Raw genomic sequence first — 6,408 nt, 5'->3', positions numbered from 1 at the left:
TTGTTATTCGGCTTATTTTAAAATGTTTTCTATCGTTCATCCAATCAAAGCCGCGAATCGCGCAATCCGGTCTAGGCACCGACGGCCGAGCCGCGGTAAACGTAAATGCAGTGCGCGCAGACTGACAGGCGATCACCCCTGCGAGCGCGAAATGGATGCGCTCGACCGGGCCGACTTGGCTCGCTACCGGAGCTGTCACAGCGGCCCGGACGAAAGTTGGTTCTTTATTCTATGGCCGCTCTCCCACCGACGTTTCGCGTATGCCGCCGTCGTCTGGCGACGCTTCGTCGCAGACAGAATGTTCATTTCCTCCCGCCGTCCGTAATACTATACACGCCGTAACGTCTCCAGCGCGTTTTTCGGGCCAGATGAATACATATAATCTGTCTCTGATTTGCAATTTCCTCAATATGGAGGACTGCATGGCAGGGCGAATACGAAAACTGCAGAGACAGTGCTGTGAGCGTCCACGCGCATGCAAGTGACTCCCTGAGCGCACACTATACCGTATGCTCGCTGCCGTCAGCTTTCAGGAAGCGTAGCTTCCTCGTTGCAAGGTACTCTGGTTTGATGGGAATAGTACGGCAAACAGAAGAGCAACCTTTAGTTGCTGTATTTGTGTGAACAAGTCAATAACCGGCCACGCACTCTCGCAGCGACTTTTCGACACTACGAGTCCGGGCGAATGTTCACGTTTGAGGAAGGCAACACCAGTCGGGTTGGTCGACATCAGTGAACAACGACCGACCGAAAAGGTGCGTATACCCGCGCGATGTTTCATGTGCACTTTACACGGCGGACTATATTCAGTGTCTTTCTAAAGTAACTATAAATCGACTACGTAATGTAATCACCCCGGATATTAGCACAGATGCCGGCTGAACTATGAGAAAGTGGTGTAAGATCATCCTTATGGCGAGTCTTCCAGGTTACGTCTGCAAATTTGTGAAAAGCCGGTTGTGTCAAGGACAAAAAATAAAAAAAAAAGAGAAGGCGGCACTGCATTTACTTTGGCAACCGCAATAATACGCAGTAGTCCAGTATGCACCATATGCAAAGTGGCAGCAAATCAGATAGGGTTGCGTTATCATATGTGTGTTTGCGCAAAGACAAGCAGCTTTGTCTACGGAAAACAAGAGTAGTAGGTTACTTTGTCCGTGTAGATGAAGGCCCTCTTTCTGGTACGCTGTTCATTAGTATAAACTGACTTTCAAAGCGAATGTGTCTTTCAGCTCTGTTCCAGTCGCGGGAGGATGTGGGTAAATGTAGACCTAGTAAAGAGAGAAACTGGAAGAAGTCAAAGAACCTTGGTGGTGATTGGTGGTTGCGGAGAAGATGTAAGGCCCGCTGTATGCAAGCTCGGCCGGCTGGCGTCTGAAAGCCGGGGGTGGCGGGCGAGGCAGCAACGGGCCTCGTGATTTGTACTTGACTTGCCTTTTACTGTGACTTGTACTGTAACTTGTACTTGGCTTGACTTGACTGGACTTGTACTACTTCTACATAGAGCACAAGGGAATTCGCTGGGGTTTGCGTTCTGCTTGACCTGCGGTGACCGCCCTTAAAAGGAAGCTTTAGCTCGGGTGCTCCTGTCTAAATACATGTAAAAGGAGAATTCGTTTTTCTCGGCAACCACTCCACCAAATGTGACGAGCGTTGTTGCATTTAGAACAAAACCTTACAATGTAGTGACTGTTGGTTTCGAATTTCTTATTTACGTTGTGAATTTTTATTAAAAATTGGCGAAAATCGCAAATTTTCAGGAAACGAAACTATCTAGTCTACAACTCTGTAACTCAGCAATGGAAAATGATAATACAATTCTGTGAATTGCATCTAACATTACATTTAAGGCGGACAAAACTGATATGTTACATATGAATCTAAAAAAGTTTAGTAACATGGCAATACAGCTCGTGCAGAACCCTTGTAAACGACGTAACAAATTAACGTAAAATATAAAATGACATATACACATTGTGCGCTTTCAATGATCTAATGGATGCCGTTCACAGAACCGCGACATCTGTTCTTGATGCAGAGCTATGAATTTGTGAACTTCGTGCTTCTATTTGTTTCAATCTTCCAAAATTTTAAAAATAATTGTAACAAAATTCAAACCATAAATCGAAATTCCGCTTCCAGCAGTCACTAGAATTTAACTTTCTCTCTCAAATGCAACAAATTTCATTAAAATCGCTTCAGTGGTTATCTCAGAAAAGCGTTTTTGCGTTTTACATTTATTTGCATAGGTTGCGTCGGAGTGGGGTCCGAGCTAAAGCTTCCTCTTAACTGTTTCCCTTCCATGGGGAAAATAGGTGGTTTTGTAGGTTACGCCAGATCTTTTTTTTCTGAAAAAAACTACTGCACTGAATATATTATGTAATACATAAACATAAAGCATAATGAATGCACTTTTCACGCATAAAAGCTTTATTAACGAGGTATATGTAATAAAATATGTATAAATTGCCAGAATCAAGATTGTGGGATACGGTTGAGCAATGTTTGCAACGACACACTTGTATATACTAATAAAAACATGTAACAAAAATTATGAGATGTAGAATATGGATTGCCATCTAATAGGTACTATCTATACCAAAATCCACTTTTTTTAAATTAAAAATCTTAAATTTAACTGCAAGCGCTATTGTTGGGCGTGCAAAGCTGCGGCCGCTGATGTTCCGGGCCGCCTTGCGTCGTTGTCGCGCTCAGAGTCCAAGTCCGACAAAAAGGCAGCATCCTCAGACTAGCTGCTGCTCGATCCATCGATAACATGAGCCGCAGACGCAACCGAATGACGTGATCTGCAATCTTTCGAAGCGCGCGCGACACTTCCAGAGGTAGCCATTCCTGCTTCCAACTTTGACGACCGCGAAACTTCGGAGCACGTTAAAAAATTACCGCATCTTGGGGAAAACATCGAACTGCTTAGAAAACAAGAATATAGTTCTCCTCCTTCACGTCTGATAGCGTTGTGTGTCCGTGAGCGGCTCGGAAGGTCTCGGAAGCGGCGTTTCTAGCCATCGTTGGCGGGCTAACGATGCACAGAGGCCGAGGTACGGAAAGTGTTAAACTTCTTTTTCGATCAAAAATAACGCACAGCGCGAAGGACAACGAGTGCGAAGACGACATACACAGCGCTGTTTATGTCGTCTTCGCAGTCCTTGTCCTTCGCGCTGTACGTTATGTTTGATCATGAATTAGCAACTAGCTCATGCAACCACCCTAGTTCTTCTACGAATACGGGGTCAAGTTGACGACGAGAGAAAGAGAGGGACCTGCGCGCAGAATCGTCGCGCAGAAGGACACAAGTCAGGGGGAAAGTCTGACAGGCGCAACAAGGCGTGTGTCGTTCATGCGAACCAGACGGGTCTCCAGCATATTCAATGCACTTCCCCTTATATCTCGGTCGATGTACGCAATATTTTAAGCGTATCGTTAAACCGAGAATAACCTCGTTATCTCTGGTGGAGACTCCAGCGCCTCAAGAGGACCAGTAACTGGTGGAGGCAACCTGTATGTAGGGAAGGTACAGACTAACTCCTAGTGGCAAATCGTAATCTCTGGGATCGGTCCACGAGAACGCCGAGATACTGGCATGCATTACAAAAGTGCCTTGAAATCGTTAATATGGCCTCGCCTCAAAGGTCACCCTCAAAATGTAGGCACACGTTCTCTTTTTTTTTTCCGGCGGATACCTGCCTTGCGACAATGTTACAGTGCTGCTATAAGTGGGAATAAAAACTGTTTCTAACAGCATTTCAATGAGTGATCTTTCATGTTATACTGAAAATCCTCGCAATTTTAAATGGAAACAAGATGGTCGTGCGTCATGTTTCGGTCAGTTGGTATGAAATGACCGAGGAGCATTCCATTTCCATTTGATAAATCAGCAAAAGCTTGTGCACCAAAAAAAAGAATGCGAAGGGCTTGACGAAATTTTGGTGACATTCATATTTTGAATAACATTGATTTTCTATTATTGAAGAGTTTCAACTAAAAGCTCTGGGGTTCTTGTTCAAGGAGCTCTTTCAGATTCGGATTGCCTAGAAATATTCGAGTATTTTGTTAGAATAGCTGCAGAACAGTTTAAGAGAACGTTGTGGTAACGCTGCTGCTTAAGGGAAAGAGGACTACGTTCGAGCACTAATTATTTTGGCTCTTTTACCACTGACGCGCTCAGAATTGCATTGCTGAATAGTTTTCTCACAATTTAAGAACGAGGTTTTTGTAAATCATTACTATTTGCGGGAATGCAAGCTGCACGTTTCACTGACAGCTTTCCATTTTCATCGCGTAGCTCGCCAGGAAATGACTTGCCATGAACGAACACATGCTTATCCCACGTGTCAGAGAATAAATTTTGGTCGGAGTTTTCCTGCTATTCAATTCATTTGTCCCCAAAGCGCCATATATCTTCCGAACCTTCACATTCGCTGGTATGTCGCACCTGCATCGGCGTCGTTCTAGTGACGAGTTCATTCGCAGCTATCACGCGTGATCTAAGTGGCCAGCGGTGGTCAAGTCATTCGGTACCGTCGTCACAATTTTGGCGTTGAGTATTTAGCCGTCGTTATAGAGACACGCGTCTCTATATAAACGCGAGGTAACGACATCTTAGTTGAAATCAAGAAAAAGAAATGGGCATGGGCAGGACATGTAATGAGGAGGGAAGGTAACCGATGGCCATTAAGGGTTACGTACTGGATTCCAAGAGAAGGGAAGCGTAGCAGGGGGCGGCACAAAGTTAGGTGGGCAGATGAGATTAAGAAGTGTGCAGGGACAACATGGCCACAATTAGTACATGACCGCGGTAGTGGGAGAAGTATACGATTGCAGTAAAATACGTTATGGGGGGCTAGTTGGTGCATAGCTTTCAAAAGATCAAGCGCCAAAAGTGACGTCACACTAGGAAGGAGCAAAGACAGGACAATGCGCTATTTATTCTTGACATAATAGCTTTCTTTACGTAAGACTAAGTCGCTAGGATGCTTGTTTTCAATAGATGTTGTTGATCTTGTTTGCTCTGTTCCGCAAAGAGAATTGTTAGCTGCCATCCTGAGCTGCGTTGAGACGAACGGGTAGGTATCCTTTCAGAATACCGCAGGAATTTATGTGGATAACTTCGTAGAGCTTCTGGAGCTTTGTGTTCAACAGCTCTTTGTTTTCAAAGCCAGTTTTGCGTGCAAAAGAAAGGAATGTGTATAGGCTCGTGTGTGGCTCCCGTACTTTGCAACATTTTCCTTGCGGGCATCGACATAGCTGTTTGACGGAGGCGAAGGGCTCAAGGTTTTTAGTTATGCTGATGATTTTTTAAATTTTACTGACGGAACGATCTCCCATGACTTGCATACTGTGCAGGACGTTTTATTTGATTTTAAACAGCAAGGCAAAGGCTTATATTTTACTTTTGAATTAGCCAAGGATAACAACTTGCAGTTTTTACGTCTTGAAAAAACCCTTACTGACGAAAGTTCCTGCTGGATGTTCCGACGATGGTTCCTGCGCAAGGAATTGTTGCCGTATGAGTCTACATACTCCAAGACTGTTAAACTTGCCATTGCCACTATGTGCCTCGAAACCGTGTTTAAAAAGTCGTGCTGTCATGAGGCACAAGCAAGCTTAGACGAACAGATATTGAAGTTGAGGAAGGCTGGCATTCCATGTTTGGTTTTAAGCGCAGTTTCGGGGGCGCTATTCAAAAAGGTGAAAAAAGTAAGAAACAGAAGCAGTAGAGAAGGTCGAACATTCTAAAAGAAGGCAAAACTATCGGTGATACCGTATTCTCACAAAGTGTCGCTTAATCTTAAACACGTCCCCGTGAAACACAAAATTCTTGTGGTTTTTTTCCGCGCACCGAAAACTTGCTACTTTGTGCCGCCTGATTGGTTCTGATGACTCTAAAAAAGTAGGATGTTTTATTAAACATACAAACCCTTTGGTGAAGTGTGAAGAAGTGGTCGTATACCGCATACTGCTGAAGTGTGAGAAAGAGTATATCGGCCAAACTGGCCGATGTATTAATGAATGCCTGCGGGAGCATAAGCTTTCATTGAAGAATGGTTACGGTTCAAACTTGCCTCTTCATTGCAAGGCCTGCGGGAATGAGAATAAGCAAGTATTTGAAGCAAGGCTTCATGATGCAACAATCATGTTTAAAAATAAAGATTATGTGGCGCGTGAATTGTTGTAGGCCAACCAGATTAAGAAAAGAGGGGATGCCTGTGTCAGCGCCCAGTCTCTGAATATTTACACAAATGAAAGCATGTCTTTAGATGAGTTTTAGATTTTGATTAATCCTAATTGTCTTCATATATATCTTCAGTGTTCTCGCGTGTGCGCTTTCACATAATCAGCGTACCTCTTTTTTCATCCCCCTCTCCCTATGGCTATAAAATCAGCCAC

The 6,408-nt window shown here is 44.1% G+C and overlaps 1 protein-coding gene across 2 annotated transcripts in view; it reads left to right on the top strand.

The window, feature by feature from the left end:
• The first annotated feature begins 266 nt into the window (after positions 1 to 266).
• LOC135908567 (glutathione hydrolase 1 proenzyme-like) overlaps positions 267 to 6,408 on the top strand; it is a 102,437-nt gene continuing 96,295 nt past the window's right edge. The window contains exon 1 of one of the 2 annotated variants that reach the window (XM_065440370.2): positions 267 to 755. The gene's annotated coding sequence lies outside the window, so the exon portion shown is untranslated. The remainder of the gene's footprint in view (positions 756 to 6,408) is intronic. The other variant, XM_065440369.2, reaches the window with a different exon arrangement.

This window comes from Dermacentor albipictus, chromosome 9 (genome assembly GCF_038994185.2).
Source record: "Dermacentor albipictus isolate Rhodes 1998 colony chromosome 9, USDA_Dalb.pri_finalv2, whole genome shotgun sequence".
NCBI classification, from domain to species: domain Eukaryota; kingdom Metazoa; phylum Arthropoda; class Arachnida; order Ixodida; family Ixodidae; genus Dermacentor; species Dermacentor albipictus.
The sequence above is the reverse complement of the archived record's forward strand: the minus strand, read 5'-3'. Positions and strand labels throughout refer to the sequence as shown.